The sequence below is a fragment of the Antechinus flavipes genome, chromosome 4 (assembly GCF_016432865.1).
Source record: "Antechinus flavipes isolate AdamAnt ecotype Samford, QLD, Australia chromosome 4, AdamAnt_v2, whole genome shotgun sequence".
Lineage (NCBI taxonomy): Eukaryota > Metazoa > Chordata > Mammalia > Dasyuromorphia > Dasyuridae > Antechinus > Antechinus flavipes.
This window is the reverse complement of record NC_067401.1, coordinates 253,897,598-253,915,238: the sequence shown is the minus strand read 5'-3', so window position 1 is coordinate 253,915,238 and position 17,641 is coordinate 253,897,598. Positions and strand designations below refer to the sequence as shown.

At 32.7% G+C, this 17,641-nt stretch overlaps 1 protein-coding gene across 1 annotated transcript in view; it reads left to right on the top strand.

Annotated features, from left to right (window-relative positions):
* Positions 1 to 17,641, top strand: part of ME1 (malic enzyme 1) — a 271,605-nt gene that overhangs the window by 179,039 nt on the left and 74,925 nt on the right. The window lies entirely within an intron of this gene.

The window sequence follows — 17,641 nt, the reverse complement described above, 5'->3', positions numbered from 1 at the left end:
AGAGAAAATCTGGGGAGGTGATTTTGCTAGCATTCTTCAGATTTTTCAGTTAGTGTTAGTAAGAAAAGGAGGATGTAGTTAATCCGCATAGTTCAAGGGTAATAATAGAAATAGTGTCTAGAAGTTATAGGAAAGTTAAGGAAGAATTTAGAGTAGCTACATGGCACAGTGGATAGAGCCCTGGACCCAAAGTTTAAAAAGGACCTGAGTTCAAATCTAGCCTCAGACATTTAATACAAATTAGCTGTGTGTCCGTAGGCAATTCACTTAACTCCAATTGCCTCACACTCATTTATTTATTTATTTATTATGATTAATTAGAATTGTCCAAATGTGGAATGGACTGCTTTGTAAAATTGTACACTTGCTACTAGAAATTCTCAAGGAAAACTAATATCTTTCCAATAATGTTTTAGAAAACACTCCTGCATATGTGAATCTCTAAAATCCTTCTGATACTAAGATTCTTTCATTTTTATGAAATTGAGATATGTAACAGTTAGGAATTGCTTTACTTCACAAAAGTAGAACTTCACAAAACTAAGCTTTCCTGACTCATCATTTTCTTTTCTATTGTACTGTCCCTTCATGAACCTTTCTAGAACTAATCCACTCAGCTTCTTCCTTGTCTGAATTCTGTACACTTTTTTTAAAAAAAAATTTACACTTCAATTATAAAGCACCTTAAGATCAAAGACAATATATTTTCTTTTGCATTCTTTTTAATGTCTTACATAGTGATGAATCCTATCTATATAGTAAAATTCTACTGCTTAATTAAGTCAATAGGTCATCTAATATTGCTTCTGTAATGTTTTGATAGCACCTATCAACAACAATAAGTTTTTATTAAGCTTTATAGTGATTATTGCTTGGAAGTTTGATAGTATTGATGTTACTAAGTATATTAAGAAGAAACACAGAACACCAGATTTCCTTATTGAGAATTTTTTTCAAGAAAAATACTTCTGGCATTTGAATAATATTTTTCCACTGGAAATTTCTGAAGTTCTGTTGCCAAGTATTCCTTTGTTTCTTAAAGCTGGAGAGAAAAAAATCCCTAATAACATTCTATGACAACTCAAGAGATTATTCTTATGTTTCTTTGATTTCATTAACGCTTTCTGCCATTTTTTCCCAAATCTATCCATTTTAATAGTGAAAAAGCAATCACTGTTTTCCATGTTAATGCACAATTGATTCATAAATATGTTTAATTTAATATCAATTTTTGTGGTATTTGTATTTTTAATTATTAATATTGTACTTGAAAGGCCTCATTAAACTTGCTGCTGATGCCACTTTTGTTGGCTTAGAATTTTCTGATTTGAGTCCAAACAGATTTCTTTGTTTTTGATAGTTTGCCAGAAGACCACAGAAGCTATAATTATATATGGAAAATATTTTTAAGCAGTATTTTTCAGGCTAACACACTAAGTACAGCTGGTTTGGTATATTTTCCGAAAAAGTTTTCCGAAAAAGATTCCAAAATGTAAACCAGCTGCTTATATATTGCTTTTCAGTTTAAGTTACACTATCTTGCAAGATACTCTTAAAATGACCATTTCTTGAAAGACTATAGAGGATTAGTGATTATTTAATGCCTTGTCTAGAATTTAGTTAAACTAACCTGCCTATAATAGGAAAAGTGTGCCTGCTATAAATTTAGATTAAAAATCAACTTTTAAAAAGATTTTAAAATATAAAAAAGTATATGTTAAGGTTAAGAAAGGAAAATTCATACCTCATGTTGAATATTGAGTATTTTTTTTAAAAGTAGATTTTACTGCAGATTAGTAATATTAGAAACAAATTTAGTCAGTAAACATTTCTTAAGTTCCTACTGTGTGTCAGTTACTGTGTTAAATACTGGACCAATAAAACTAATTTTGAGATATATCAACTATAAAAGTCACCAAAACTTTTTTTGAGGGGTAGGGTGTCTCCCTGTCAAAGCAAACTCTTCTACATCAGTAAACATCAAGCACCTACTATATACTAGACACAGTGTTAAGTTCTGGGGATACAAAAAGAGGCAGAAGACAGTCACTGCTTGAGCTTATAGTCTAGTGGAAGAGACAATGTGCGAACAAATATATACAAAGCAAGTTATATATAGGATAAATAAGAGATAATTATCAGAGCGAAGGCACTGAAGTAAGAGAGATTGGGGAAGGCGTGTGAGCTTTTACTTGGAACTCATAGGAAGCCAGGAGAGTTATTTGGTAAAACTTAGGAGGGAGAATATTCCAGGCATGGAGGACAGTCAGAGAAAATGCTCAGAGATGAGAAATAGAATGTCTTGTTTGTGGAACATCCGGGAGAGCCAGTGGTACCAGATCAAAGCATAGATGGCTGGAAAATGGGGAGGGAGGGAAATAGAGAGAGGGAAGGAGAGAGAAGAGGTGATGAAGAGCTTTTAATGCCAAGCAAGATATTTTGGATTTGATCCTGGAGGCGCTCTAAGCTGCTAGAAATTATTAAATAAGGTGATAAGATTAGCTCTACACTTTAGGATATCACCTTGTGTGAAAGATAGATTGGAGTGTGGAGAGGTAGGCAGATCCAGCAGCAGGCTACTGTGAGAGTCCAGGGATAAGGTCACAACGCCCTGCCCAGAGTGGGAGCAGCGTCCAAGGAGAGAAGTGTCTTTGAGAGAAAGTAAAGGCAGAATGAGCAGGGGGAGAGAATAGGGTGAGATATAGTGAAGGGAGCCCAGGATGACGTAGGTTGTGAGCTTAGGACTGAAAGGCTGGCTCTACCTTCTACTATATTAAAGAAGGGAGGAAGGAAGAGGGCTTAGGGGGAAAGTTGATGAGTTCAGTTTTGGACAAACTGAATTTAAGATATCTATTTATTACATTTGAGATGTCTGGAAGGCAATTTGACATGCAAGATTAGAGGTCAGAGAAGAATTTAGTACAAGATGCGTTTTAAGTAAGAAAATGGTAACTAAATCCATGGGAGCTTGATCCATTCCATTCTTCTTCACAAATTGTCCCCCTCTTCTCCCAGCTCTTTTTCTAATCTTGCCTCATTTACTGACTCCTTTCCTGCTGCTTACAAAAATATCCTGGTCTCTTCTATCCTTAAACTGTTATTTGATCCAGTCACCTCTGCTGACTTTAGTCCTTTATCTCTTCTTCCCTTTCTGATTCAGCTTAAGAAAGTCAGCTCTATCCTAAGTGTCTACTTCTTCCTCTCCTCTCGCTGAATTTTAAATTCTGTATAATCTGCTTCAGACCCCATTACTCTTTTGAAATTGGTTTCTCCAAAATCAGCTATGACTTCTAAATTAGCAAATCTAATTTCCTTTTCTTGTTTCTTATCTTTATTTACTCTACCATCTTTGGCACTTCTATATTTAATGATGCTATTTTCTTTTTTTTCTCTTCTTACCAGTTTTCTCTTTTTCCCTGTCTAAATACACCTCAGTATTCTATTTCTTTAGAAATCTGTTTCTTCTAGGATTTCTTGACATTCTTTTCTCCTTTTCCTTGTGTAAACCCTCCTTAGTTTTCTTGGGTGGATCTTCATCTAAATCTACTCATACAGAAACCAGAGAGCTCTGTCCTGAATTCTATTCTCTTTTTGTTGCATGTGATCTTAATGATCCTGTGAATTTTTATGGATTTAATTATCATCTCTATGCAGATAGTTTCCAGATCTGTTTATCTAGCCCTAGTCTTTCTCCTAAGCTTCATTCTTGAATTAATTAAAAAAATTTTTTTTAACATCTTAAACTCAGCACATTCAAAACAGAACCATCTTCTCCATTGATGTTGAAGGCACTGACATCATTCCAGTTACTCAGGTCCACAACTTATGTATTATCCTCTGTTTCTCTCTTCCAGTAATTTTACATATTCAGTCTCTTACTTTCTTATTGTTTCTGTATTCATAGTATTCTTCAAATTTGTCCTCTTCTCTCCACTCTCAGATACAAATCTGGTATAGTTTCTCATCTTCCCAAGCCTGGACTATTGTAATTGTAATCTGTTTGGTCTTTTTACCTCTGAATTTTGTATATAGTTGCCATTATGTCAACAGAGTAACAAGTTGAATTACCTCCAAAAAGTAGGTCTAGTAAATTCTTGTAATGCCAGACCACTACACAGATGTTCCAGAGGAGTCCTCATTAAACAAAATTTTATTAGTTCTGCCTCTCTATGTGGATAACTTTAAAACTTCTTTAGTATTTTTTCTTTCTTTTAGTGTTGGCATTTTCCAGGGTTCTGTTCTTTTCCATCCTTCTATTTTTTTCCTTTGATAAGTTCATTTATTTCAGTTATTAAATTCATTTATTTCAGTGATCACTTCTGTGCAGATGATTCCCAAGTCTATATCTATAGGCATGACCAGCTTTCTAAATTCCAAATCCTCATTTCCAGCTGTCCAGTAAATATTTCAGCATGTGTCTTTTATCTACTTTACATATAAAAAATATCTCCTAAATCAAACTAAAATGATAGATCAGAATGGTATTATAAAAAGTGTTCATACCCAAATTTCAGCAAAGCATTTCAAAAAAGTTATCACAATTTGATAGAGATTTAGGTAGATTCTTAACTAGTGAGTGGACCTTAGTGTTGATTAATGGAAGGATATAATATTTTGTCCTTAGTTTTGACTCTGTTTTATTCATGACTTAAAGGGATACATAGCATGTTAATCCAATATATGAAGGCATGAATTTAGTTGAAAGAAGTAGCTCATATGATAGAAAACAGATGAGGAATCCAAAAGATTTTGATAAACTGGTCCTAATCAATTGAATTTAATTGAAGTATATGTAGAATCTTTGACTTGAGTTCAAAAAATCGGTTGCACAGATGTAAGATGGAAGATAGATATATCCTAAGTATTGTTCATGTGAAAATGATCTGGGAGCGTATACAACCAAGTATAGGAGATAATCCCTGCCCTCAAGGGATAAATCCATCAGTCATAAAATAAAAAGAAATAGAGTATAATCTGTTATTAAGTATTAAATTATAGTATGGCATATAAAGGCTAAAGAATTTCCTAAAAGAAAAAGATCAGTATGGATTAGATAATAAGGAAAGCTTTCAATAATCAGTAGAACATATTTGGCTTCAAATAGTAGGTAGGGAGAAAATCATTCTAAGAGAAAGACTGTTGAATTTATTTTTTTAGCTATTACAGGAAAATTTTTACTTTTGAATTAAAAACAAGTTAATAAAATCAGGAAATATAAAGAAGAATTAAAGAAGTAAATATAAAGAAGATTTTGCATTTGCCTAGAGACCAAATACGATGTCAACTTAAGTCTTGCCTGACAGGCCATTAAATTAGTCTCTAGACTATGTTAACAAGAAAGATTATGTCTGTTTGACTCATGTCTAGACATTGCTTGTTTTATCCAGTGTGTGACTGGCATTGACTGACAACTGTGTGAGGTGAAGTGGGCTGGCAAAACTCTATTTTATCCCTTTTCACATTTCCACATAGAAGGTAGGGGAAGGGAGAAATGAGTTGTTTGTTTAACATTCTGAAAAAGTTAATGTAAGTGTTTACCATGTCTTAGTTAAATATACCACCCATAAATAACAGTGGAATCTAGATCTATCAGCAAGTTGCTACTGTTAAATTTTTATTAATTGTTTTTAATCTTTTAAACAGGTTTCATGTTGGGGTAATTCAAGGACTTAAAAATTGAAAAAGATTAAGAGTTCATAAATATTATATATCTATAACCCGTGTGTGTGTGTATAGTGTGTATGTATATATATATATATATATATATATATATATATATATATATATATATATATATTGTAAAGGCTGTTGGCATCCATATTTTTAAAAATTCAAATTCTTTTATTTTTAATTTGTAGAATAACCAATGCCCTCCCTTGTGTCACAAAGTGAGAATTTGGCCTATATTTCTTAGCTCTTCACATTTTCTCCCTTGATTCTCCTAAAATGTCATTAGGTTAGAAATGAACAGAAAGCCAAAATCAACCCTGTAAAATCATCTTATTCCGTGTAATGATGGCTTAGATACTGCTTTCTTTTTTCCATACATATTTATCATATAATTTTTATCTAAAACAATATCAAGATGAAGAAAGTAAATGTGATGATGAGAAAATGATTTACTTATAATAAGTGTGATTTCCAAATTCAACAGTGAACCATTGTTTTTATAGTACATTTTTTCCTTAAATATTCACTCTCCATAGGATAGTAGAACACAAATCAACTAGCTGATTCGTTCTAGGTTAATTTTTACTTTTGTTATCATTTGGTCATTATTATTCCCTATACTTGCTTTTCCTTCAGCTGGATCCTGGCAGCAGTATTACTAATAGCTATTATAAATAGTTCGTCCAAATTAAACCAGCTTAATTAAAAAGTTAAAAAGACCATTCTTTACTTTCTTCTTGTTTTTGTTTTTGTTCTAGTTCTTTCTTGTTCTTTCTTCTTCTTCTTCTTCTTCTTCTTCTTCTTCTTCTTCTTCTTTTCTTCTTCTTCTTCTTCTTCTTCTTCTCTTCTTCTTCTTCTTCTTCTTCTTCTTCTTCTTCTTCTTCTTCTTCTTCTTCTTCTTCTTCTTCCTTCTCCTCCTCCTCCTCCTCCTCTTCTTCTTCTTCTTCTTCCTTCTCCTCCTCCTCCTCCTCCTCTTCTTCTTCTTCTTCTTCCTCTTCCTCCTTCTCCTCCTCCTCCTTCTCTTCTTCCTTTCTTTTTCTTCTTCCTTTTCTCTTTTTTACTTCTTCCTCTTTTTTTACAAAAGCAGTTTCAGAGAGGGAAAATGAAATTAGCATTAGTTAATAGTTTGATGAAGTAATTTTGAGGAATATTTAAAGTAGTTCAATAATAATAGCCGACATCTAAATACCATTTTAAGGTTTGTTAAACATTTTACATATATTAAGATTTTTTAAAAAGCAAGCTGATGTTGGGTGGAGGGAAATTGTATTCTTCAATAAGATGTCACACTAAAAAGTAAAAGGGTTTCTTAGATGAATTGTAGCATCTCTATAGAGCCACTTCCTCAAATCCCATTTGCATTGATGGTCCATGTCCTGAGAAGGAAACTATTTCTCTTTTTAGAATTCTGAAGTGCTGTAATTTACAACTCTGTATCTAGTGTGCTTTTTTGACTATCAGCTAAAATTGGCTACCTTTCAGAAATTCTATTTACTAATCAGTATAGTAAGAATAATTATTATGAAATATCGCCTTCTTTATAGATGCTTGAAGCTGCTTTTCTTGTCTATTTTGTCCTTAGGCTTTGGGGGTTGAGTTTTTTTTGGGGGGGGGAGATTAGCTCCCCATGAAGATGCTACAATCAGCTATTCTGCTCCAGGGACATAGCTTCTGACCCCTCACTTCTGCCCCACCCTCCTACTTCTCCAGTCAGCAGTATGACTTTTAATGGATCCTCTGAATTTACATGTTTCCCTGGGATGGAGTGAAGAGGAAAACCACCTTTTTCCCTCCTCCCTCAAATAGTTCTTTCAGGGGCTTGGCTGCAAGGATTTGGCCTCCTGGGATGCACTATTCCAAAATGAATTGTTTTGTTATATATATAAGCACAAAGGTGTGTTTGATTCTTTCTGCTAATACCAAAATATTTTCTGTATAATGTCATTTGTCTTCATCCATTAATCAAAACAATTCTCAAATTGATTGTGGCTTTGTCCACATCTCATTTTTATATCTTTGATTTGATCAAGTATTTCTTTCTGTAATTATATTAATTGAGATGGAGTTAGAAACCCTATGTCTTGGAGTATCAGGGTATTTTGGGAGGGGTATGCAAGTGATGATGGGATTGCAGATTATTTATAAATAATTAGGAGAAGCATTGTAGATTTCTAATATTCAAACAAATTATGTTAAACCATATTTTACCCTTTAGTAGAATATAAAATCCTAAAAGGACCAGACCAGTTTTTTTTTTTGGTATCTTTTTATCACTATATCCCCTGTGCTTAGCACGTAGCAGGCATTTACTAAATACTTGTGAAATTTAATTTTGTGTCAGCCTTTTTTTCTATTGCTTTCATAAACTAAAATGAAATAATTTTAGTGGCTGAAATCATATAGCTGGAAAGGTTATTAGAGTTCAGATATTTATATAGTTGAAGTGACTTGGCAGAACAAGATTTAACTGGGATAACAGAATTGTTATCAAATAACTTTAAAAAAAAAAAACTTCATGACATGTGACATGAAATAAATTCTTGGCCACAGGCATGAAATCTATTCTAAATAAAAGCATGGTCTTGTTTAAATTATTATAACTGATTTTTAGAGAGTAAAAACAATTTAAATTGTTAGCATCATGAATATATGTATGGACTGGAAGACAGAACAAGACAGTGCTTAAGGTAAAACCAGCTCACTTTTTTAAAGGAAAAAGTGGTTCATTTTAGAAGGAAAACTTTTTAGTCATGAAATTTTTAAATATTTTCATGAGCTGTGAATTATGATTTTACTTGTAGAAAATTTTTGTTTTGAGTTGGAATGCTTGATTGTGTTTCATAATATAGTTATGTATACTTTTACTAATTGAGGACAGGGTAAAACTTGGAAAGCATTGTTTAAACGTAGATTCATTTGAATTGTAAAAAAAAAATTGGAATCATAGATATTATTTTTGGCTATTCTCTATGTTTAGAATTGATTCTTGCAGGAGATATGCTCATGGCAAGTCAAAAAAGTCCCTTTATTATCATTCTGTTAATAATTATAGGGAATAACATAGCTAGCCTTTCCCCAAGGATTAAGTCTTTGAGATGTCACTAATTTGTGGGGTAGTATAACTCAGTTCCTCAACTTCTAGCCATATGTAACTTGTTCTTTGAAAATAATTTTAATATCCCTACTCAGTTGAATTTGTATTTACTCAGTGCATTGTTATTTAATGGATATCAGTTATTGGTTTATGGGGGTTAGTAGAATAGAATTAAGTTTAATTTTGTTAATGATTTAAGAATAAGAGACATGAAGGTTATAATTAATTAATTCACCATATAGTGATGATAATATTACTTGTGTATGATTTTTAGGATAGCTTTATACTTTATCAGTTATGAGAACTTACATTAATTTGTATTAGAAATTTGCTGTATTAGCACAATTCACCACAACTACCATCAGTACCAGGAAACTTTGCTTGAAAACCACAACTTCCTTATCCTGTTGTTACAATGTTCTTAAATCCCAGAATACTACTGACCCAACATAATGATTGATAACCCGTGGAAAGCTTTTCCTTTGCTAGGATGGCCTATGAAAGACCCAAGAATTCTAGTAGTGATTCATGGACATCTCCTTTGGTTAATAATAGCAATTCCCTGACTTCTGAAAGTGAATAGTTATAAGTTAAAGCCTCATTCAATTATTAGTGGCCTTTCAAAGGCTAGAACTCAGCCTATAAGCAGAGGGATGCTTGACCATGAAGAAGGTCTTGGATCCAATTGCTTAGGGACCACCAGTCTCCCTAATTAAATTATGCTTGGAGTTTTGGATTTTTGTGAACCAGTTGGAAGATCAAACTAGAGTTCTTAATCCCTTTTGATTGCCCTCCCTAAAGAACCCAAAAAGGAGCACTCCTATTTTGTCCTTAGGCTTTGGGGGTTGAGGTTCTTTGGGGGAGGTTAGGGAGAGAGCTTTCCATGAAGATGCTATAATCAGCCATTCTGCTGATTGTTTTTTTTTTTTTATTTCATTAATTAATGGAATCAAAATTCAGTAAGATTCAGAAAGTGTTAAGATAAAGAGAACTTAGGAAAATAGTATCAAAATTAGAGTAGCACTCCTATGAATTTGAACTGAATAATTCCACAGCTCAGAACTCAAAATGAAATGTATGCAATTTAACATTAAAGTAATATGTTGGAGAGTTATGGATTGAAATTACATCTCTTAACTGCTCAAATCTCAGAATTCAGAAAGAACAATTCACTTCTACTTTTTGATTCACAGAATATTCCCAAAGTAGTTTCAGTTTGTTAGTCTCAAAGACTCAACGTTTTGAGTGTCATTCTGTGGAACTGGTTTTGACAAATTCTTAAAAGGTACACTTTATAACTGCACTTAAAGGGAATGACAAATTATTACAGGATGAAAATGTGATTTATTTATTAGAAAGCAGAATAGGAAAATTTTTAGACCACTTTCAGTCTTCAAGAAAATAAAAAGTAAGTAAAGCTGGAATTTATTTGCCCTTCTGTTGCTTACTGCTTTTAAGCAATCTGAAGATACCTGTTATCAGCCCTTGTTGGGACTCCTAGGTTGAAAATGAATCCTAGGTTGAAAATGAATCCCAGAGTGCTCCCCAAGAGAGAAAAGCTTGCTTTAAAATCAGGAAGGACTTGAAAAGTAAGAAAAATTTAATGGATGTGGGTGTGTAGGGTATGGGGGTGTGTTTGAAGACTAGAATAAGTTAAGGTAAAAAAGCAGGAGGAAAGAATTCAGCTTTTGAATGAATTTAAGAGAAATAGATTAAAAAGTTCACCTTAAATCCTTTTTAAAAATTTTAATCTCTATCAGACAATTTTTTCAGTAGTACAATAAATCCAATTAATATTTATTATTTTTAAAATAAAAGCAGATACTTTAAATCAAGAAATTCTTATGATACAATGATTTTATATCATTTTCATTATGATATATTGTGATAAAATGATTATGATACAAATCAAAGACTAATTCTAATTTAAGTCATTGTTGACCATTTAATAGTGAGGCAAATTTTATTATAAATCTCAAAGGATGATCTGCTTTATTATCAAAGACCTAATGAAATCATTGTGTTTTTTTAAAAGTCAAAGAACTTGTTTAAGTATACTATTTTATATCAATGAAAGGTATTATTTTTAAATTTATGTTTAATTAAACCAGTGTGAAGGCAGCACAAACACTAAAATTGGAATGGTACAGAGAAAATTAGCGTGATCCTATACAAAAATTACATAAAAGATCCTTAACCAATCATAAGAGGGAACAGTTATGAATCATAAAGCCTCTTTCTATTTTTAGTGACCTCCCATGGTCTATAAAAGGGCCTAACCCAAGAGCTAGGGATTCTTGACCATGAGGAAGATCCTGGATCCAGTTGCTTAGGGAAAACTAATCTTCCTAATAAATTGATCATGCTTGGAACTTTGCCTCAAATTTTTTTGTTTATTTATTTTTTATTTTGGGGGAGAAGTTTGATCGCAAATTGGATTTTTGAAACTCATAATTCCAAATTTTAAAGAACTGAAAACAACTATTCTTTGACCACCCCTGAAAGGAGGAAGTAGCAAACTAAATCTTCCTGTAATGTGGAATATTTGGAATTATGAAAAGCACTTAGCTTGGTTTCCTTTTTAAATCCTAATATTCTTAGTTTTATTCTCTTTTATTAGGTGATTTAAAGATCTCATATGTGTAATATGAGATTTAAATTTTTACTTAATTTAATTTAAATTAATTTTTATACCACTTTTTTTTATTTAAATTTTATTTACCACTATTTTTTAAAATTTTATTTAATTTAAGTTACCACTATTTTTGCTGAGGCATTTTGGGTTAAGTGACTTGCCCAGGGTTACACAGCTAGGACGTGTTAAGTGTCTGAGACCAAAATTGATCTCAGATCCTCCTGACTAAAGGGCTGGTGCCCTATCCACTGTGCCACCTAGCTACCCCTAGATATCACTTTTTAAAAACCATACTTTAAGTTGGGATTTTGTTCAATTCAATATGAAACAAACAGTATGCAAGTTAAGATTTCTGGTTATGTTTTAGAATCTAGGATTTCAAGCAAAAAAATTTAGAAAAAAGCTATCCAGTGGATGCCCTACCTTCCACCCCATCATACCTCCACTGTTCCACTATAGGGAAAGATGTATTTGGGGAGTATTTATGCCTATGGTTCCAAAATAATTTGAAAAATAAAAATATTATGGTTTTACCAAGAACCGAATAGCATAGGGAATCAGGATAAACTGAAAGTGCTGGAAAAAAATCAAAGGGAAGTAACAGGAATACTTTAATGACTTATAGCCATTTTACAAATGTTTTAGTGATCTTTTATGCTAAATAATAACCTCCATTGATAACTTTATAAGCTTGAAATTCACTTAAATTTATATTCTTTTATATATTTAATATCATCCCTTCTTTACTTTGCTTTGAGTGTAAGAATGTTAAACTCTTAATGTTTTAACTTATAACCACAACTTAACCGAATTTTTCTTCAGGTTTTATTATTCAGCTTTTCATTCTTTATGGATAAAATAAAATTTCAACTTTTCCTTTTTTATTAGATATCAAATACTCTGCAGAATGTTATCTTTTTTAACTTACAGGAGAAAACAAAGTGACTAATGCAGTACATGTGAGAAAGAGGAGACAGGACTTCTTTCCACCACATCTGCTTATGATTAAACCTTGCCAACTTCCCAAAAATCATTTGTAGGTCTATTCTGACTCATAGTTGTAACCATGTACTTTTCTGTCCCACACTGTTCCTTCTGTCCCACATTGAAACATCATCATTAATGTGTCAATTTTAACCAAAGACCTTTTGTTCTTTGATTGTTTTCTCATAAAAGATCAATGAAATTTCTGTAGAAACCTTCAAAAAGGGCAGTGTTCTTGATTATGTTAGTGAATGATTATTTCACCTAGCTGCCCTAGGGATGCTTTGTAGATGTTTTCAGAAAACCTAAGATAAGCCTGGCTATTATTTTGCTGCTCAGTAGTAGCCTTTCAAACAACTCTTTCCAAAAGGGGTCTTCCCCCATAAAATTGCCATATAACTCTTCTTCTTCTATGATGTCAACTCTGATTGATGATTTCCAACTCTGAGAAGCATATCTAGGAAAGAAAAATCTTTTCTATTTATTTGTATGAAATTCACTTTCCAGTCATTTAGTTTAATGGTTCTTTTAGTTTATGTATCTGTTGAGCTTTCTAGGCCTTAACTTTCTTGTAACTTAAAGATATCTCTCAAGTGGTAGCATTTATAGAACTTGAGCCATGTCTTTTAACTGCCAAAGCAACCCCAAGAATTAGAGGGGGATCAAGAGAAGTTAATAAATTCTTTGTCTTTGGTGATCATGACAGAACCATAGTCCTTTTTGAAATCTTGTACTTGGAATCTAGAATTGAAACTTAAAGAAACCAAAAAGATTTGACCACACATTCTGTTTGAATTTTTAAAAAATTATCAGTGGAATTATAAAACTTCAGTTACCAACTTGTAAACCTCTTTTTAAAAAATCAATCATTAGGGCTAGTTTTATGTGGTTCGTTTTGGGATTTAGTTTTACTGTGGTTTTTTCAGATCACTTTCCACTTTTTTCATTATGTCTCTGAAATGCATTGTACCTGTGGAACAACCCAGAATACTGAATTATCTCATTAGGATTTGATGTCCATGCAAGGGATATTCAAGACTTCTAAACTTATTCTTTAGTTTGTGAACTCTTAGTCTTGTGCTAATATTTAATCTTATTTGAAATGCATGCCTATTCTCATCTATCATTTACGTTGCCTGATACTATCTAAGCCCTTTGAATGATACTTTTGAAATACTTAATTAAGATGGGTTTAATGATTATTTACCAGAAAATATATAGGAACTATATAGATTTCGAAGACTCCTTTGCAGGTTCATCATGTATATCCAAATCTGTGCCGTAGGCCTCATGGTGAGTACCCTATTCTCTTCTTTCTACTTATGGATGATCTCTTTAAGTCCCAAGAATTTAACTGTTGCCTCAGTACTAGATCAGTATAGCAAGCCCCAATCTGTCTCTTGAGTACTACTTCTGCAATTCCAACTGCCTATTTGAAATTTCTCTCTGGATTTCTTATAGACTTATTAAATTTATTGTGTCCAGTAAAACCCCTACATTATGCTTTCTCCTCAAATTCTCATAAATTCTTTATGTCTGTCAAGAGTACCACCCTTCTTACAATTATCCAAGTTGGTTTTTATTGATAAAATATTTCTCTGCCTTTAATATCATGCTTGCTATAATCACTCATTTGAATGTTCATCACAGTTTTCTCTTAAGTCTTATCTGTCAAAGAGGTTTGTACTATTACACTGAACAGGTATGAGTAACATTTAGGGCTAAAGTTGCTTTACCAAATGAAATTTTTTCAAATAAATAAGGGATCTTACCTTCTTTGTACCTCTCAGATATAAAGATGTGTTTTATGTAGCAAGTTGTTATGAAAACCTACCTTTTTTCTTCCCATGCTTTCATTGAGGATCTCTTCAGTCATAGACCTTTCTTTTTTTAAATGGTATTTATTTTTCCAAATAGATGCTAAGATAATTTTCAATATTTACCTTCGCAAAACCTTGTATTCTAACCCTTTCCCCCAAGACACAAGGTTTTTCCCCCCTCTTTTTGTAAATATCCACTCATTTTTTAAAATAACTTTTTATTGATAGAACTCATGCCAGGGTAATTTTTTACAACATTATCCCTTGCATTTACTTCTGTTCCGATTTTTCCCCTCCCTCCCTCCCTCCACCCCTTCCCCCAGATGGCAAGCAATCCTTTACATGTTGAATAGGTTACAGTATATCCTGGATACAATATATGTGTGCAGAACCGAACAGTTTTCTTGTTGCAGGGAGAATTGAATTCAGAAAGTATAAATATTCCGGGAAGAAAAACAAAAATGCAAGCAGTTTATATCTCCCAGTGTTCTTTCTTTGGGTGTAGCTGCTTCTGCCCATCTCCACTCATTTTTTAAATTAAAACTTTTTATGCATAAATAATTTTCAAAATTCATCCTTGCAAAACCTTATGTTCCAAATTTTTTTGTTCCTCCCCCCCCCTCCCCGTTCCCTTCCCTAGATGGCAAGTAATACAATATCTGTAACTTGTAAAATTCTTCTATACATATTTCTACATTTATCATGCACAAGAAAAATCAGATCAAAAAGAAGAAAAATGAGAAAAATAACAAAAAGCAAGCAAACAACAAAAAAAGATGAAAAAAATTTTGTTGTGATCTACATTCAGTCCCTCTCTGGGATTGTACTCTTCTCTGGGTGTAGATAGTTCTCTCCATCACATTGGAATTGATTTGAATCACCTCACTTTTGAAAACAGCCACATCCATCAGAATTTATCATTGTATAATTTGCTGTTGCCATGTACAATGTTCTCTTGGTTCTACTCACTTCACTCAGCATCAGTCCATGTAAGTCTCTCCAGGCCTCTCTGAAATCAGCCTGCTGATCATTTCTTATAGAACAATACTATTTCATAACATTCATATACCACAGTTTATTCAGCCATTCTCCAATAGATGGGCATCCACTCAATTTCTAGTTCCTTGCCTATAAAAAGGGCTGCCACTGACATTTTTATGCATGTGGGTTCTTTTCCCTTCTTTAAGATCTCTTTGGATTATAAGCCCAGTAGAGACAGACACTGCTGGATTAAAGGGTATGCACAGTTTGATAGTTATCACCCTTTGTGCAAAGTTCCAAATTGCTCTCCAGAATGGCTGGATCAGTTTACAACTCCACCAACAATGCATCAGTGTCCCAGTGGAAATTGTCCCTCTTAAAAATATCTTGAGAATTGACCAGTTGATGATACCTCAATGTCAATTACTTCATCTGAATTCATTTGGTTATGTCCAGTCATACTTCCAGGTCAGTTGCATCATCTCTTTTTTTCTAAAGGTAGAAAAGAGGTAGAAGAGAACTCAGAAATTAATTTTCCAACTATAGCATCTCCAGAAAGTAAACATCCAGCCTGTCTCCAGAGGCAGAGGGACACATTATGGCCCCAGGCAGTCCATTTCATTTTTTAGTCACTTTCAGTTTTCTGTAAGCTTTTCCTTACGACAAATTGAAATTTGTCTCTATAGATTCCAATTAGTACTTCTAGTTCTGATTTCTAGCGCAAAATAGATCCAGTTCCCCTTTGACTTTGGCTTTGACAGGTCTTCTCATTTTCAGAATAGCTGTCACATTTCCACAGTTTTTTCTTAGTTCCTTCTCCACTTCCTCCATAGTCTCCAAGTAGCCCCCAAACCTCTTGGTCACTCTTCTCCAAATGCAGAATAGCTGGACAGCATTCTTCCTGAAGATGTAGTGTCCATAACTGACCATTGTTTTCTAGTTTCAAACTGATGAAGTCAAAATGTGGTAGTATAATTGTTTCATTTTAGGCATTCTTTCTTTCATGATGTATTCTAAGATTATATTTAGCTTTTGGGATTGCTATATCATGTCATTCCTTTATTGTTATTTGTAGTATACTAAACTCTTGAGGCTTTTTTCACATGAACTGTTGTCTGGCCACATTTCTCAGGTGTTTACAGGCCTGCTGAAGTGATTGAAATCCAAAGTAAGGCATTCTGTCTCCAAAAGATCCATGTTTAAAATGTATGACTGTTACCTTGATGAGTATATATTATTTTGAGAAAGTTAGGGGAAAGGATAGTAAGTTTATGGTGAGAAATAGAAAACAGAATTATCTAAAATAGAAATCTGAACATTAACACACAGTTTCAGATCTTGGACAGACAGGTAATAGAATTGAGATTTATGTTTGAAGACAGTAGAAAATGGATAGGGGCATCAAAAAAAGAATATGGAACTGAAAAATGGAAAGGGGTATGTGACCAGGCATAGAGGAGAATTGGTAGTCCTAAAGTTCTAAAGATAAAGATGTACTTCATCTACATAAGTTTTATATAGAACTAGACCTACATGTTCGTTTTTGTTATGTAGAAATTTGGGAATATGCAACATTGTTTTTCTTACTTCTATAGGATGTTTTTGTGCAATTAATCAAAAAACACATGATTTCAAGAAAGTTATGAGTTTACCTCATGAACTTACAATAATTCCAAAAGTTTACCTTTAACTGTATTCCTAGTTTAAAAGTTAAAGGTAGGCAGTAGAATTTTATTACAATAAATGTTTGTTGGCTCATTAAAAAAAAAATTAAAGCTGTTCTAATATCTGATTAGTATGAGACACTGTATAAAGTGTTTTATGAATAGCATATAGAGGGAAAAGAACAGACTAAAATATTGGGGGAGGTTAGCATTTCCTCTTTAGGAAAAAAAATGAAGAAAAGTGGTTATTAAAAAGAGAACTAGCCTCATGTTTTCTTACTAATTGTGTAATGAGAAGATTGAGTATTATTTTAAAAGAAGCTTCTCCAAGTCTTCTTAGAGATTTATGGTCTAATAGGGTTCTCCAAAGTAGTGTATGCATAATAAAAAAGGACACATAGATATTAGAGTTGCAAGAAGAAAATATTACAACTTCTGTGTTTTTATATTAAAACACTTTATTATTACTATTAATATTTATTTACTGTTTTGTAAAGATGGGGCCTTAGTATTACTTCATTACTCAGAAGTCACTAGATGGTAGCAGAAATAGAATTCCTTATTCAAAACTGAAAATTTCTTTTTCCCCCATAAAAAAGTATAATTTTAAGACTTTCTTAAATCAAAAATATCACACTCCCACAATAAGGAAATCTTTGTCAACCTTAACTCTGGAAATGTGTTAATTTCACAGAGACAAAGTCATATTTTGGACATATATATTGAAGTATAGGCATGTGTGTTAACTTAAAAAAAACTCAAAACATTAAAAAATGGCTAAATGTGAAGAAAA